The sequence below is a fragment of the Pollicipes pollicipes genome, unplaced genomic scaffold (genome assembly GCF_011947565.3).
Source record: "Pollicipes pollicipes isolate AB1234 unplaced genomic scaffold, Ppol_2.1 Scaffold_4002;HRSCAF=4701_pilon_pilon_pilon, whole genome shotgun sequence".
NCBI lineage: Eukaryota > Metazoa > Arthropoda > Thecostraca > Pollicipedomorpha > Pollicipedidae > Pollicipes > Pollicipes pollicipes.
The window spans coordinates 17,961,505-17,979,366 of record NW_023596420.1 but is presented as its reverse complement, the minus strand read 5'-3'; positions in this window follow the sequence as shown (position 1 = coordinate 17,979,366).

Genomic DNA, 17,862 nt, shown 5'->3' with positions numbered 1-17,862 from the left:
ACAACCGGTGAGTCTGCAGAGACGGGCCTCCGCGACAACCGGGGGAGTCAGCAGAGATGGGCCTCCGCGATAACCGGGGGAGTCTGGGAGACGGGCCTCCGCGAGAACCAGGGGAGTCAGCAGAGACGGGCCTCCGCGACAACCGGGGGAGTCAGCAGAGACGGACCTCCGCGACAACCGGGGGAGTCTGGGAGACGGGCCTCCGCGAGAACCAGGGGAGTCTGGGAGATGGGCCACTGCGGGAACCAGGAGATTCTGGGGAGACGGACCTTAGCACTTTAGGTTAGGTGCTCACGGTGCTCCCCTTGACTATCGAACTCTTGAGCGTAAAAAGGAGACATGTTGAAACTGCTTACCCATTTCCAACCATTAAAATAGAGAGGTCGTCATCCAGTGAGAATTTGCATTTTGGTTGCATGTTCGGCTGTTTCCTAACATTCGGTCTCTTCCACAGCAAAGTGTCTGTGCGAATGACAAACCATACTCATTATCGTCGAGCACCAGATGAACAATATCCGTTTGATCTAAGTGGAGCTTGCTGGCATTGCGTTTGACGCGATCTTATCCCAGTTTCGTTTATTCATTTGTAGAACGAGTGAACCAAATCTCCAGCAGATCACACACACAAATGCACAAAAAGCGTTGTTTGGGCCCTGTACGGCGAGGAATTTCCGCCGACCGGTTTTCCAGTACGCCTTGGTCTGTCTAATGTTGTTGGTGTGCCTGCAGGGTCTCTGCAGAGCTCCGCAACCACGCGCGTTACCGGCCGGCCGGCAACAACGGGAGGCGCGGAGACTTCCGCTCATCACACGCAACATTGCAGTGGACAAAAGTCATCGCACGACGCGTGATAGACGCATTAATTCGATCGGTTACCGGGAACAGCTCAGCTGATGCTGAGGGGCGTCGCGCCTGGCTTCACTCCACCGTACCGTCCACCACCTGTGCATTACTGAGGTAACTCGGAGGTGCGGCCTGTGGTCCACGTGAATGAACCCACCTCGGATAGCATCATCAGCCAACGGGCAATGTTTGCCAAGTGAGTCACACGTTTCTGGATGGAAACCTCGCATGCTTGACGCGGGTGCAGGAGCTGCTGACTCAACCACTTAAAAAACTGAACAAATAGACAGCGTTTTGGAAGACCACGCTGAATTTGCATTGCAATCTTGCATTCCAATCTTATCTTGCATTGCGTGGATGCATTTCATACCTAGATTGTTTTTATTATGATCTTTCTGAAATAGGTATTTCTGATAGGAACGGTGATTAGCTCGCGAAAGCATGGAGGAAACCGGATCGAGTTGTTGCTGTCGTGTTGTGGTAGCGGTCTGCCAAACCGACTTTTTATTGCCCCGCGTAGATCAAGCTTGGTCCAGAGTTAAGGCCTTTTGAATTTGGGACATTGGACAAGGCCTTTTGAATTTGGGACGCTTTTGGAATACATGGCTGGAAGAACGGCGACTCCCAGTAAGCTGCTGTTGCTGAGGTCTGACGAAGCCAACCGGCTAGCTACGAGTGAACTAAAAGGTTTAGAGAGTAACAACATGGCAGCAATGAAATGACACTGCGACAGTTTCAGATGCCAAAGAAAAAATTACCGTAATTCACCGTGAGTTTTTTCACCTGTGATGCACAGCCATGGAGGAGGCACGGGTGTCTTCCCCTGAGCCCAGAGATTTACGCCAGACACTGGCACCTCTGGTCTGAAACAGTTGGAGCATGCAGAATCTGCAGCAGGTTCTGCAACTGTCGGGGGCTGCGGACTAGAGAGGCATCGCTTTTGAACTCTTTTTCTCGCGCCCTGGGGGCCTGCTGGCTTAGAAGTGGCATATCTAGTCTGCAACTCCTGACGATATCAAAATCTGCGGCGAGTTTTGCAGCCAATCTGCAAGGTCTTTGATTGCAGCCAATCAACAGGCCTTTGCCCGTGCAACCTTTGCCCGGGCCCCCCACTCTATACAAAAAAATAAAAAGCGAAAAACTACTCCCAATACGTATATGTGCTTTTCAGCCGACATCGTGATGGTTATTCGTGGTCTTTACAAATGCGGTTCTGCAATGTACAATGTTTGATAGAGTGGGTCTTAAGTGGAAGCATGCATGGCCGTGGTTGTTGCTTGATGTGATTTGACCCCAATTTAACGAGTGATTTTTTAAGCCTGCAAGTGACCTAAGCTCTCACAACAATACTCAGCAGCATGATCAATTGTGCTTTCCGCCCTGAAAGTCCATTAATTTCTCGTCATCGCAGATATCCCTGAGAGCGCCTGATCCAAAGAAAGAAAACCGGGAGCTGAGGCCAATTCCTTCCTTATTTTTTGAAACTCTGAACTTACTAATGGCATTAGTCATAGTCCGCCACGGATCGGTAGCAGAATGACGACATTTGAGGGCTTAAATGCGTTCCTTTGTTAGTGAAGCCCGCAAGCGTGATGTTCAATTGTGCAAAAAGCGAGATCTTCCCAAACTCGTCCAGCCAGGGGCGGTGGCGAAATTTATTAGCATGGGTTGTGCGAAAAATTAGGAATTTGCCTTCAGAAACTTATAGTTTTCTTCCGCTTTTTGTCACTTCAGTCGTTTAAGCGGAGTGTCAGTGATTGGAGTGAAGGATTCAGGAGCTTTGATCGGAAGGGAAGAGGCACCCTTTTCAGGGGCAGGGGCGGCGCAACGAATTTTGAGAGGCGTGGGCAGGATTTTAAAGAGAATGTTATGGAAAATTGGGGTCTCTTCACAGGGATCCCCCGAGCATTATCTTAGTTACGGGGTAGGGGTACCCAGGCATGTGATTCTTTATCCAACTGTTGCACGCACCATATCCAACTAAAGAATGTCGACAAATCTGATTCACGAAGAGCCCTCCAAATCTAGCCAAGGGGCCTCGCTATCCAAAATCATGATATCCTGATCCCGAATCTCGGCCATCTGATGTATGAAAGGATCCTCTCGTTCCAGAAATGGGACCTCCTGAACATGAACAGTGCCTCCTAACCCATGACAGGGCCTCCGATTTTGTGACGTTGGCTTCCTTAACACAACATTAGACTTCATAACCAAGAGCATGGGCTACTTATTCATAAAGGGACCTCATGATCCAGAAAACGGGCCTCTTGGTACAGAAAAGGGTCCTCTAAGCCCAGCTTATCACTCTCTAGCTCAGTTATGGGGGTTTCCTTGATCTGAATTTTGACAGTCTACGGGTAACTTCTATGCATTCAGTTTGTGAAAAAGGGTCTCCCAAAAAACTTTGGGGAACACTCACCCGGCAGACAGGGAATGGGTAACTGCTTCCTCTACCACCGACACCACCCTGAGCCAGGCGTGCTTACTCTGACTGTGGTCAGCCTTCAGCTTACCAGCAGACATTGGTTAAACAACATCATCAAGCAAGCATCCGTCATATTGACAAAATCCGACGATTCGGGGTCGTGGCCACCAGCGCAGGTTGCAGCTTCCAGCTCATGTCATCATGAGGCACCATATTTCGCCCCACAGCACGTAATACTGCAGTGGTGACGGCAAGATCTTTACTACCGGAGTACCGGAATGCGGCACTGAGCGTGACACACGGGAGCGAATCATTGAGTAAGCTTGGTTCGCCAGGATGCCGCATTGCAGCGCACAAACGAGAATTTCACCCTCCCACGTGTTCGATTTCTCTCGCCACAATAGCACTGCAGGTTCTCTTATTACACATGGGAATATTTGAAACTTTGATGTCACGTTTTGAAGCTGGTATGTCTTGCGTCCGGCATATTGTGAAACATGGATGCTCTGAGGGTAGTTCGTGTGTCTTGCAAATACCAGTGGCGCCCCTTCAAAACACTACCGTCACCTAAAGCCCCCATGGGGCCCTTCGAGGACTATTTTATTCTTGTGGACGTCTTGATGTCCCTGGTGACCTTTTTAGGCCTTACAGATGCACGATCACTATCTTCCGGTGCCTTCCCATAGCTTGGGACACCATGGGGATTTTTATATTGTTATTCTAGGCCGATGGGCCATTTTGAAATTATAGGGGAGGTCTCTTGGGCTTTTGCCAGTGCATTTCGACCTCAAGATTCGTTTCCAACCTCAGGGGCACTCTTGAGAACCACAGAAGCACCGTTCAATAGCTTAGAACATTCGCTTGTCCCTGAAGATATTTTAGCCTTCGAGGCATACTTGGCATACGACTCACGGACGACTGCGAGGCATACAACTCACGGACGACCACGAGGCATACGACTCACGGACGCTGTTGGAACCCAATGGAAGATAACCCGGGGATTTTGACGTCCGTATGTCTTGAAAATTTCTTCAACCATCGGAAAAAGTTTTCTCATGTCAGGGGTGCAGCATGGGCCATCTGGTATGCAACATTTGACCCCAGTTCCCTCCTGCCTCATATTGGTTGCAAAATAAACATTCCTCAATGCAAGTGAGAAAAAAAACCGAATTCACTCGACTGAAGCAGAATGAATGAAATGAATGAAGCTCATTTCAGCAGAATGAAGCATCAGCAGAATGAAATAGCTCATTAGATCGGTTACTTAAAGGGAATGTTCCACATTTGAAGATGATGAAGCAAGCAATAGACATGATTAAAAAAGCTGACTTATAAATATCGCCACAATTTTAAGTCGGATAGACCAGTCTAGACAACACAGTTTCCCGGCTAGGTAAATGTGCTCCTTAATACGTCATTTTTTATGGCGTCATCGTACCATGCACAGCATTGATTTAGAGCAAAGTGACGGCCGTTATATCTAGAAATGCTGCTCACGAACGCCAGATATTAACAACTCAGCAATTCATTTTTTATCGACATTGATCGTGGCATGCCCAATGGAATAGGAGGATTTGAATGACGTTATTATGGTATCAAGGTTGCCTGATTGGCATTGAAATAGTCTTCCCGAAATAGTTTGCACGTCTTCGTGGGCGTGTAACTCAGAAACTAAAAGGGCGTTGGTCTGAAGAGGGGCAGAGCCGTGAACGCACCAAATGATCTCCAAGATGGCTGTTTCGGTTCAAAACCCCATACAAATGTGAAACACTCCCCTTGAACACGGGCTTTTTGTTTTCCATTTTCCTCCATTTCCATTTTTCCATTTTCCTTGGAGCCATTTTCCTCCCCCGAAGATCTCCTGGAATGGTTTTCGAATGACGCAGTGTAGTCACATCAGATTTCGCATGGTTATAAACAATGGAATATTCGATTGCTTGGTACTAAACATTTGGATGTAACTTGTATGGTCGCTGACCTACAGCAAGTTAAAGTCAGACCACCGATTCAGCGAAGACAATTTCTAGGGAATCGTTCGATCTGATACAACACAGTGTTAAACGAGGCCATATAACTCTGATAAGATTTCTTGGGCAGCACAAGTGAATGAACAAACTCCATTGGCGTAGGGTCAGGTATTAAGGTAAGACGAAGGTCAAAGCTTACCTATTTTAGTAGTCCACAGCTTTATTTATAAGGAAAGGTCAGAATAGGTCAATGACCTAAAATTGCACTAGTCAACGTTTTGTTTTTAGTATCATGCTGCGTAGCGTATTCCTTGACGCTTATTCAAATGTAAAATTCGCAGCAGTCTTGTATGATTTTGGTGACCATCACCTTCGAAAGGTTAAACAAGGTCGCTGACCTTAAATGAGCACCACTGACCTTTTGTTTAGAAGAGGTATTTAGGTTCTGGGGCGCTTAAGATACCAAATTAAGACAATTGTGTGACCTGAAAGTCATGACCAAGGAACCCCAAATTTCGACACGATCTGTATTGCTAGCTTAATTGGACATCCTGTGAATTTGGTGTTTCTTGCTCTCTTAGCTTTTTAGATCTCTGTGGGCCAAACTGGCCCCGAGCGAGGAATATGTAACCGGCCACCCGGGCGCATGTTAAGGTGTCCAAATGTCGGGCACGTTTATCAATGCTGATTTTACATTCATTTGAGTAAAATATAGGAATAGCTTAACGGCCAAAAAATACTTTCAGATGATCGAGCTTGCCGCATAAGTATGCTTGCGGCTAGGTATGATTAACAGGCATAACGGCGAGCATAAATGTTTGCGATGAGGCCCAGGCTCAAGGTTCAATGTAACGCAATAGTGTGCGTTTGCGGTCGATGAGAGCCCTAAGATGTCAAGAAGTAAGAGAGAAAGTCACTAAAATGTGCAGAGTGGGCAAGGCAAGGCTCTACATAAACTCATTTGTGCAAAAGCTAATGCATTTCTGGGTACCCCACCTTTAGTTCAACTGAACTCAAAAGATCACACCCAGGATCAGGGTCGGAAATATCCTCCAGCAACCGACCGACTCTAACCCAGCTAATGTTTTAGTGCAAATGGCGGTCAGGGTCATGCCAGATTAGCCATCAAATGTGATCTTTAGGAGGTTGTAATTACAATAAGACAGACAATAGGGCAGTGAACGTGACTCCATAACTGATCCAAGGTTAAAGGAGAGCTACAGTCCTAAATTTGATTGTCTAATGGTCTAAGAAACCAACTCAAAGTCGCATGACTCCATATCAGTCTGTTTTACCGTAGTACATTGAAGTCTGCTCTAAGAATTGCCTTTGCTGGCAACCATAACATACCCCTCCACAGCTAAATGAGCTTGAAAAATATATCGACTGGATCTGTGCGCAGCACAAGATCGGCCATTCATTTGCATACATCTATGCATCATTCTAACTCACTTCGCCACACAGCTCAGAACTTAATTTTGAAGAAAAAACAGAAGGAGTCAAAGTGCGTGCTAATGTGTTCACGTGGCAGGGTTCTTTGCGTGTCTGGAGGATCTTGAATCGGCCTTATTTCGCGGTTTAAGAGAATAAGGGCATCATGCAAACATGAAACAACACTCTGTCTGACTGGTGTGGAAAGTTGCGTGGATGGTGCTGTGTGATGCTCATTGTGGTTATTAAGGCGATTTTGAAATCGCTTGTCAATCCTAATAAGCGGTTACAGATCAGTGAGGATCCCTATGCTTCAAATGATGCACCGCATAAAGCGCAGATTGCAAAGCTTCAGTTGTTTTTGCTTAAAATTGTTGTCGATGTCTCCGCGAAGTCCAAAAGTTAGAGGACTTAAAGCGTTTCTATAAAAATACTTAAGTTGAATTCCATCAATTGAGCACGCATCTTCCCTTCCCTCGTGTGAGTCTCATGGGTCCGGATTTGATTTGTCCTAAAAAAACGACAATTTCGATCACGGCAAACAGTTTTTAAACACACCAAGCCACGAACAAGCATGTAAAAACAAACAAAACAACATATGTGATCATGTGAAGAAAACGGACAACACAAGCCTTTGATGGCTGCACATTTTTACTCCTTTGGTTTAACCTGTCGCTTCACATAGGGTTTCAAACATTGAACGACCAGGTGGTGTTAAAACGTACTGCGTTGAGCTTCGCCAGACAAGGGGAGATTGTCAGGCCCCCTGAGGTTTTTATCAGATTATTGGCAGCCATTGAACATATCAAGCTGGTGTGTTAAGTGGCTGACCTAATTACTTTTCAGCCCGTCTTGTAACCCCTTCGGCCCTTTCAGCTGAATAGATCGTGAGCTATAACAACTCTGTGAAAGTCATATCAGTCAGGTTTGTCCAGTAATGGACGCAAAATGACCTTGACGACGACGTTGGCGCGCCCTACTACTCTAATCATCACCATCATCATCATCAATCAGGCTTGTCACCAACGGGCTAGTACAGCTCACCTGTTGACATTTGCTACTTTTTTGTTTCATAGAGATTATCGGCTTTGAAGACAGCAATGTCAGACCTGGTTATTCCTGACGGTAAGGGGTTAGGCCAGCAGAGGTCAAATTAGATCACACGTATCCCATTGTTTTTATGCGGAGTTTATGGAATCTACACAAGCTACCGAAAAGCATGCCACGTTACGCCAGGTGTCCTTTAACGTGGGTGGTTATCATGCAATTGATAAAACAAAGATTTACCCTGATAAGCAAGTTTGACCTTGGCCTTTCAAATGTTGAATGTACGCAACCAACATCATTCCCAACTGAAATAGCATCAGAAAAGTCCAATTTTGTTCACCCGATGATAGTGGCACAAATATATGCATAGTGCGGCAATACAGGGCATACACGAACCCAACGGCGCAGCTGGGCCTCAGAGGTCACAAACTCGTCGCAAAAGAAAGGCAAAATAGTTGGGATGTTAACGCAACGATCAGTGCATCGGTCATATGCGCGTCACCCTACATTGCACCGCGTGGCAACTACCGGTATTGGGACCATATATCGTGCATTCCAAACGGCGTTTCAGCTTTGAGGATGTTTCCGTGACCTGAGAGGCCAGTCATTTGACTCAGATCTAGGTGCTCAGACATTACCAGAAGTGGAAAGCAGGAAAGACGTGCTGGTGTTTGGGAATAACTTTAATGGAATTGTGCCTGCATTATGGTACCGTTAAGGTGATTTTTGTGACCGGGAAGGTCACTATTTGGACAAAAACGGATCAAAGGTATTGGTTAAAGGAGGACAAACGAATCGATCTAGAACAAAAACACATCTTTTTAGATAGCCTAAGCAAGGAGCTACAAAATGTTTTCATCCCAATGAACACCAATCGGTTTTCGTTGGGGCGTTAACTTTGGGACTAAGATTCATTGTTTAAGCTCAAAAGTAAGTATGCATGCATGTGCTGACAACAAAAAGCAGTCTTTAATATGTCAAATGAGCATTTTGAGTGTCGCGTCGAAGTAAAGATGTAAGACATGTTTAGCATGACACTCAACAAACAACAGCTCACCCCACAAGCTGAGGACACACGCCAGATACAACACGGTACGCACGCACGGGATAAACATACGCCGAGTAAGCATGCAATCACAACCCCAAAGTTTCACCTAGTGACGCTTAGAAGTCACGAGAGGCAAAGTTGTCAAATTTACAGGTAAGTAGTTTTTAAGCTGTACAACTCTGTAGAGAACGCGACGCCTACCGACCTCGGTTCTCGCACGAGGAAGAGCCAGATTAGTGTGTTGGCGTGTGTTCCGAAAACGAAGTTCGGAGTTTGCCTAGAGCTGAGAGGCGTGAGCGGTTCACCGGTGCTGCCAATCTTGTGTAGAAGTTAAGAGAATGGAGTTTGTACAGCTGGCCGGCTGTGGGCCAACCTAGCTCATCTCCCACGTTTGAATGCGGTCGGACTTACGTTGGCGCAAGCGATGTGTGCAGTGTAATTCAGGACTCTTTGGGTGCGTTGTGTTTTTTCTTGGGGGCCGTTACCAAAAGCTGCGAACGAGACGGCAACGAACATGCGAGATGACCAAGGCGTGCACAAGATTAGGCGGGAGAGTAGGAGGGATCTTATGTTGCACATAGAACTGGCCACATATATCACAGATATCGTCACATTTTTGAGGCCAGCAGATATGTGACAACCCCACTTAAGGTTGTTTTCGAACAACAGGAGCGGCTGACAGCATCTCATTCAACAGTTATTTTTTACTGGCGAGCTGAGTTATTCAAAGGGGTATCCTACCTGAGAGGACAGTTAACGCCTAATTATGCTGCTGCTCGGCCCTGCTCGGCACCAGGGTCGTCGGCCGTGCGCGGGTCGGTCTGTGTCAACAGGGAGGGGGGCTCTGGGTCGTGCGGCGCCTCAGCGGCCGGGTGCTGGGCGCCGGGTAGAACGGCCGACCCGGGACCGGCCGACCAACCCCGTTATTACCCGGGCCCACTACAATCAATGGCGTGCCGAACATTCCTGGCGGAGAGACAAAGGCACAGGTCCGGTCGCCATCAGTAATAACAGGCGCGCGACGGGAGTCCTCCGGCAGCGGACTCGGCGGGTCAGAGGTGCCGTATCCGCCACTCGCGTCCACCGGCAGCGGATGCCGTGGCCGCCACTTGCGTCCACCTGTACCAGATGCCGCATCCGCCACTCGTGTTCACTTGCAGCGGATGCCGTGGAGCCACTCGCGTCCATCTACAGCGGATGCTATGGCCACCACTCGCATCCACCTCCAGCGGTCGCCATGGCCGCCACTTGCGTCCATTCCCAGCGGATGCCGTGGCTGCCACTCGTGTCCACCTGTAATGGGTACCGTGGCTACCACTCGTGTCCACCTGTAATGGGTACCGTGGCTGCCACTCGTGTCCACCTGTAATGGGTACCGTGGCTGCCACTCGTGTCCACCTGTAATGGGTACCGTGGCTGCCACTCGTGTCCACCTGTAATGGGTACCGTGGCTGCCACTCGTGTCCACCTGTAATGGGTACCGTGGCTGCCACTCGTGTCCACCTGTAATGGGTACCGTGGCTGCCACTCGTGTCCACCTGTAATGGGTACCGTGGCTGCCACTCGTGTCCACCTGTAATGGGTACCGTGGTTACCATTCGTGTCCACCTGTAATGGGTACCGTGGCTGCCACTCGTGTCCACCTGTAATGGGTACCGTGGCTGCCACTCGTGTCCACCTGTAATGGGTACCGTGGCTGCCACTCGTGTCCACCTGTAATGGGTACCGTGGCTGCCACTCGTGTCCACCTGTAATGGGTACCGTGGCTGCCACTCGTGTCCACCTGCAGTGGACCTGTGGGCCAAGAGTACGATGGTTACCTGTAGTGGTGTGAAGGTCACCACTAGTGTGATGGTCACCACACAAGGTCACCAAACATGGACTTGCATCTACACCATGTCACCACACGTTTACTTAAAATATTTCAATATCAATCGCCACATATGGCCTTCCTCGACTTAAACATGCCAAGTGAGAACCAGCAGGAGGTCACTGTTGGAACGTGCTGGTAAAAGACAATACAATACGACCCGTGATATCATCGTGAAAAAACAAGGTAAAGCGGAATCTGAAAATCTGCGCCAGTATTGACAATGAAGCAGTCACGGGCATCAAGCAGCAACTAACCGCAAGCTTTTCATGATAAAGATTTCTTTCAGTTTTATGTCTCCATGCAAAATCCCGTCGCTGCACTCTTGGCGCACGGCTATCAGGTCTTAGGGAGCAGTGTCATAGTTGTTTTTCATGCTCTACGTTTTGAGTCATGTCCAGGGACATCAGAAGTTCTTCCAAATAGAGCGGATGAAGGGGGCGACAATCATTTCTGCTTTTATTTCCGCGTCAGTGTCCATAAAAGGACGATGTTGACTTATAGAAAGTTGGGGCTCGGCCCCTGCCTCCCCCTAGTTGTCGCAATTATGTTAATAATATTAAGAAGCGACTGTTTCAGGTTAGTCACGGCCAGTTTGCAGTTGCCTTGCAGTTTCCGCGGGTCTATTCCTCCCCTCCCCTCGTTTCAGGTTAGTCACAGCCAGTTTGCAGTTGCCTTGCAGTTTCCGCGGGTCTATTCCTCCCCTCCCCTCGTTTCAGGTTAGTCACGGCCAGTTTGCAGTTGCCTTGCAGTTGCCGCGGGTCTATTGCTTCCTCCCCTCGTTTCAGGTTAGTCACGGGCAGTTTGTAGTTGCCTTGCAGTTGCCGCGGGTCTATTGCTTCCTCCCCTCGTCTTGCTCCTCTTCACTATCGCAGATATTTGCATGAAAACTCGCTTTCACTCCATATAGTTGATTGCATAGTTATAACGGTGAGCGTGGGCGTAGCGTAACATCTGAGCTTCATCTGCATGTGCGCAACGTCATGTCGACTTCTTCCAAGAATCGTGTCCATTGTCTGCCAAAGACCGAGTCTTGGCTGCCCCAGGCGTCGGAAGACACATTAAATTCGCACATCTGGCGCAATAAGTCATCATTAACTTCGCTACCGTTGTCGGCCAAACTCGCCGGTGATGACGGCGTGGCTGATGATCCCACACTCACTGACTGGGCGCGGACACATGGGAGGGGGACCGTACCGTTCAGGGCCCGTCACACGGACACACGGGAGCGGGCGGGTGCCCGCGCCGGTCGGGGTTGTCACACGGACACACGGGAGAGAGCGGGTGCCCCCGCCGGTCGGGGTTGTCGCACGGACACACGGGAGAGAGCGAGTGCCCCCGCCGGTCGGGGTTGTCACACGGACACACGGGAGCGGGCGGGTGCCCGCGCCGGTCGGGGTTGTCACACGGACACACGGGAGCGGGCGGGTGCCCCCGCCGGTTGGGGTCGTCACGGATTAGCAGTCGTACCGAACTGATCCACATTAGTGCTAGAACAAAAACTACTGCCGACAGAAGCGCTACGGAATTGCTGGCACTACCTATGTTCATAACCGACATTAGTGCTACGCTACGCTTGTGCTATACTCACGCTGCGTTCACTCTACGCTACGCTTAGTTTATACTGCTCAAATCTGTACCCGCCATTTTATCTTCTACAAACACTTCCGCATTCATTACTAAGAAACGGCATTATTTTTACCGCGAAAACTTATACTCGATATTAGTCCTAAAAGACAAAACCTAGACTAGAAAAAAACGTTTACCCGCCATTCTCTCCACTGCAAAAACCGCTGATGTCATCGTTATATGCGACATTACTAATACTTTCAATGTTAATATACGACATTACCTCTGCTGTAAAGACTGACACACAATATTTGTGTCACACAACAAAGCTTAAACTTTGAAAATGCTCAGCTGTCAGCGTTGTCACTGCAAAGATATATGGAATATTTAAGTATGTGCATTATCACTTTTATCCCCAAAACATCCCGCTGAGTGCAAAATGTGTGAAAACCAAGCGGAGGTGTAGGAACAACTCACAGATTAAGAAGAAACGCCACCTGGGCAATGCTGCGATTAGAGGCTCATGGTGCTGATAAGGAAAAGTTAGTAGTTCATCATGCTCCCTTATGTGCCGATTTGTCGTGTTTGGGTTTGGAGCAAATCTGTTGTTTTGGTAGCATAGGTTTTGGCAGCCGCGGCGGCACCCGTCCCGCTTCTGAGGAGCCGCGGTGGCACCCGTTCCCCTGCGCTCCCGGGGAGCCGCGGTGGCACCTGTCCCGCTCCGCTCCCGAGGAGCCGCGGCGACACCCGTCCCGTTCCACTTCTGGGGAGCCGCGGCGACACCCGTCCCTGCGCTCCTGGGTAGCCGCGGTGACACCCGTCCCTCCGCTCCTGGGGAGCCGCGACGACACCCGTCCCTCCGCTCCTGGGTAGCCGCGGTGACACCCGTCCCTCCGCTCCTGGGCGGCCGCGGCGACACCCGTCCCGTTCCACTTCTGGGGAGCCGCGGCGACACCCGTCCCTCCACTCCTGGGGAGCCGCGGTGACACCCGTCCCTCCGCTCCTGGGGAGCCGCGACGACACCCGTCCCTCCGCTCCTGGGGAGCCGCGGTGGCACCCGTCCCTCCACTCCTGGGCAGCCGCGGTGGCACCCGTCACGCTCCCCTTCTGAGGAGCCGCAGCGGCAGCCGTTCCGCTGCGCTGGCCACTGGCCGCCGGCCGGTTCCCATGACCCGTGCCCGCCCCCGATCGGCGGCGCGCGAAACAATCGGCCGGCCGCACCAGTCGGGAATTCAGCCGGGCTGGAATGCTGCGCCCGCCGGCCGCCGCGGCCCAATTAGACGACAGCCAGGCGCTCGATTACAGATGCAAACGGCCGGGCCGGCGGTGTGCGCCGGCGCCTCCCTTCCCCCACTCACCGTCCGGCCCTCGCGGGCTAAAGCGGCCGTAACTGAAGCCCGTCTAATTAACCATTTTGAGTCAGCGCGCCGGAGTGATAAACAGGTCTGAGGACTGCGCCTGTCGCTACTTTCTGTACGCGTCAATCTGTTGGCTGGTATGGACCAACGTTATGCGAATGGCGTAATAGCACGTCTATCAAACCATACATTAATTAATGCACGTCTGTGTTAATGTAGCCCGGGCTTGGCTCATCTCCGGGTGGGCTGAAGGCACGTCTGGAACGCCGCCGCTGTGTGGCCGACGACTGGCCTGCTGCATTCCGGCCGGTCGGAGCTGATTTTATGCCGCTGGATAGCAGCCAAATATCATCAGTGTCTGCCCACACCTCGGAGTTATTCATAGTCTGACGACCTTCCATTTACATTGGAATGCAGTGTCAAAACCCACCTACTACTTAGCCGAAATATATGAACTGATTAACACGTTTCGTCTACCGACTACAGTCGAACATTGCTGGGACGGTTCGGTGCAGTAGTTGGTATCGCACAGTTATGCTGTTTATTTTGAGCACAGTATATCATACACAACTGGAAGGATGGCATGGCAGTCGTGCTGGAATGTCTGAAACAGGTATGTCCCCACATACACAGCATGCCCTGCAGGTACGTCCCCACATGCACAGCATACGCAGCAGGTACGTCCTCACTCCCACATGCCCAGCAGGCACGTCCCCACTCCTACATGCGCGGCATGCCCGGCGGACAGCTCATCGGGCCGTAGCGGCCATGACATATTTGGTATGCCTTGGCATGTCTGTGTATACAAACGGTCGAGCGTCGTCGCCAAGATGGTCGTCCCGGCGTGACCGGCGGCGCGGCACACAGGGCTTGACTGTACCCTCCAAATAGTTGCGGTTGGCGTTGGCGGCCCCCGCTGACAATCCGTGGCGAGGCGCATCGCACGCACAGAAACAACATATCCGGATTCCGAGCCGGCGGCCGGCGGCGGCTCCCACAGTGGACCGGTGCCGCCTCCAACTGGCAGGGGCGGATAGACGGCGGTCACTTCAAGACTTCAACTACCGTTTCGTATTCGCGGTGGTCGCCGTTGTTCCAGTTCGAAGCCATCTTCTGAAGAGACATTTCGGCTAGCGATCCCGACCGACCGCCCCCACTCTTCCTCCGCCTCTGGCCGCCGCCGTTTCATCCATCTCGGCAAACAGTGCTAATCCGGTGCGGTGGCGGCGGCGCGGCGCCGGCCGGTGGCGGCGGCGGTGGCAGAGCGTCGCGCTCGTACGCCACCGGCGCCGCTGCATCGCCTCCCCGCCGCTGACGCGTCCACCGGCCGGCCCGCGAGCCGCCGTACACACAGACCTCCACAGAAGGGTGGCCGCCTGGTCACGCGCCGCCACGCTTTAGTGCCGACCGTGTTGGCGATACGGTGCGGTTGACAAAACGGCTTGGTTTGGAGGGCGTGACAGCTGAGAGCGCCGTCCAGAGCCTGGCCGCGGCGGATCGAGCTGATTCGAATTGGTGTGCTCAGCTTGACTGGCTGCAGTGTGGAGATAAATAACTTAGGACTTTTACCGCTGGTTATGACGTCGACGATGCCAAGGGTGGCGTGCTCGTAGAGCAGCAACTGTGACGTTAACGCGATGTTTGCACGTGTTCTGTGCGTTCATCCATGTTTTGGGGATGGCGACAGTGGGATTACACATAACGAGCGTCCGCACCTGCCCGTGGAGCGCCACTGACGGCCTGCCGCGGCGCCGCCGCCGTGACTCACGCGTCGGCCGTGAGTCGTGAGCGACGTGACACAGTGCGGGCTGCGGGCGCGGTCTCCGCACGAGCACGGCCACGCGGCTGGGCTTTACGCCGCCGTTCGCCGAACGTCGCTAACTCCTCAGCGCGGTCGGCCAAGCCGTGCCGTGCACACGTGTCGCGCTCGGCGGCCGCCATCGGGCCAGATACGCAGAACAGCCGGCGGCCCCTGCTGCCGGCCGGTGCGGTATCTATTTATTTTCTTACGTGTCAGCACCAACGCAGTTCTGCTGAACCGAGCGCAGGAAGAGCACAGAGGTCATTGGGAAAGTCCTGACGTTTTTGATCCAAGCATCACTGGTGGCGCACGCGTCATGACGGCAATCGCGACGCGCCAGCCTCAGGTCGCCGCGGCCGCCGATCGGGTGTTGTGCGATCGGTCGTCAGCCGCTGTGATCGGCCGCTGCTGCCGATCGGCCCCCGATAGCGGCCCCCGTTCGGGCCCCGCCTCCGCCGCCGCCGACCTTGCCGCCGGCCATTCTCGGAATCGGCTGGCGGCGCGCCAGCCGTTTGGCGGGAGAACGGGCCGCGGCTGAAGCGCGCGCTCCCGGACAGTCATCGTGTGGCGCCCACTTTCACCGGGCGGCGGCGCGGCCGGCGCCGGGCTGAGTCCGGCGGGCTTCCGGGGCGCTGGGCTACATTGTGCGGGGTAGACGCGCGGTTTTTGCGGCTTCAGCAGGTTACGAATTCCGCCGTCTAGGGCTGGCGGCGCCGTATGATGAGCGAGCTTCTGAGGAGGTCCGGCGGGGACCAGGTGACAGCCGCGAGACCGCGACGCGCCGCCCGGCTCGGCGGCCGCCGCCGAGCCGGTCCGGTGCGTGGGAGAGGAAACCGGAGAGCACACTGACGCGGTGACTCACAGACGCATGACTTGCCGCGGTGTCGTGGTATAGACAGCTTGTCATGAACCATTGGGAGGCGTGTGAAATGTCAATTGAGGAATGGTCGCGGACTCCTTTCACAGGCACATAGTTTGCCCATTTAGGGCTGAGCAGCAGCAGCGAGCGGCGCTGCCCCCTCCCCTTCACTCGCGATGCATCACCACCGCTCGCAGCGTCACGCTATTACTTCTTACGTACATTACCTCACCGAGTGTTCTCGCAGAGCGCACTGATGCAGACAATCGGGGAACGCGATCTTCGCGCTGCAGCGATGACTTTTGCAACGCATGACCGAGGCCAGCGAATGAAACGGAACTGGTCAGCCGTCCAAAGCCTGGGCGGAGGCCAGCGAACGAAACCGAACTGGTCAGCCGTCCATAGCCTGGCTCTGGATGTACCAGATGTCCGCGGCAAGCCGCCATCCTGCAGTTGCACAACTTGCATCTCGCTTACGTCCACAACTGTGAGACAGCGGTGGCGAACGGTGGAGATGCTTTGTTTTCGATGACAGGGAAGTGGCACTCGGCCTTTTTCGTTTTGCTGTTTTTGTCAATGACGAAAGCGTAAGATTAATGTTTGCGGAGCCTCCGCTTTATATTTGGGAAACCGCATGGTAGCATTACTGCCTTCTTGGTGTGTGTGTGGGGGGGGGGGGAGGGTTAATGCGCCGCTATGTGTAGTTTATAAATTTAGGCGAGTGCATAAATATAGTCAAAGCATTGTGCAGTGTCCTTGAACTGCCGGCCTCTGGCGTAATACACCCCACTATAGGGAATAGTGTTTCACTCCTTTTTCGCTATTCCCATGTTAATGTTTCACTTTCACATAATGTTGTCTACCACTCACACTGACCACATCTTTCACTTCCAAAGATGTTATATCGTGTTATAGAAGTCCTAGCTCACTTGAAGCCACATGTCATAAACAAACAAGGCGCAAGCAAGGCTCCACAGAGCGTGGACTCGTATGGCCGTGCCCTGCCCCACATACAACCAAACCATGTGCGAATCATCATTTTGGTTGAATCACCAAATCAGTATCCAAACCGGAAGCTGTAACCTACCTGTTTACTGCTCCAGACTAGATCTGAACAATAAAAGCGGATCATAATGGAGTTTTTGTGGTAGTTGTTAATAACAAAAATGAACACCTACTTAAATCTTATCTAAATATTATCTAAATCTACTATGAACAAAAGTGTCCAACAAGCTGCATACGAACCGCATACCATCAGACCTAACCCTAAATGTCCTGCCTTTGTATGCACTGCCTTCAAGGCGGAGGGCTCCAGCCTCTCGCCTTCATCAATCTTAGTTTGTTTACTGGGCTCAGCTGTATACTTAAAGTAAGGTTTTCGTATATCCATTTTTTGTCGCAACACATGACGAAACAACATAATATTCTCCCGTCTATGTCATTTTTCCCTGGGAGGATTGACATCTAAATCGCACCACTCAGCTCCAGGTCTTTTAACTTATTTGCTCGCTTGTGTATGATCTTTTTGTGGTCAGTTTGTTTCACCACCCGCTCTAGCTCAAAAATAATTATCGCTAACTTGCATTGAACCGGCTCATCACATAAACATACCACGTACAAACCGGAGGAAAGCTAATGCTTGCG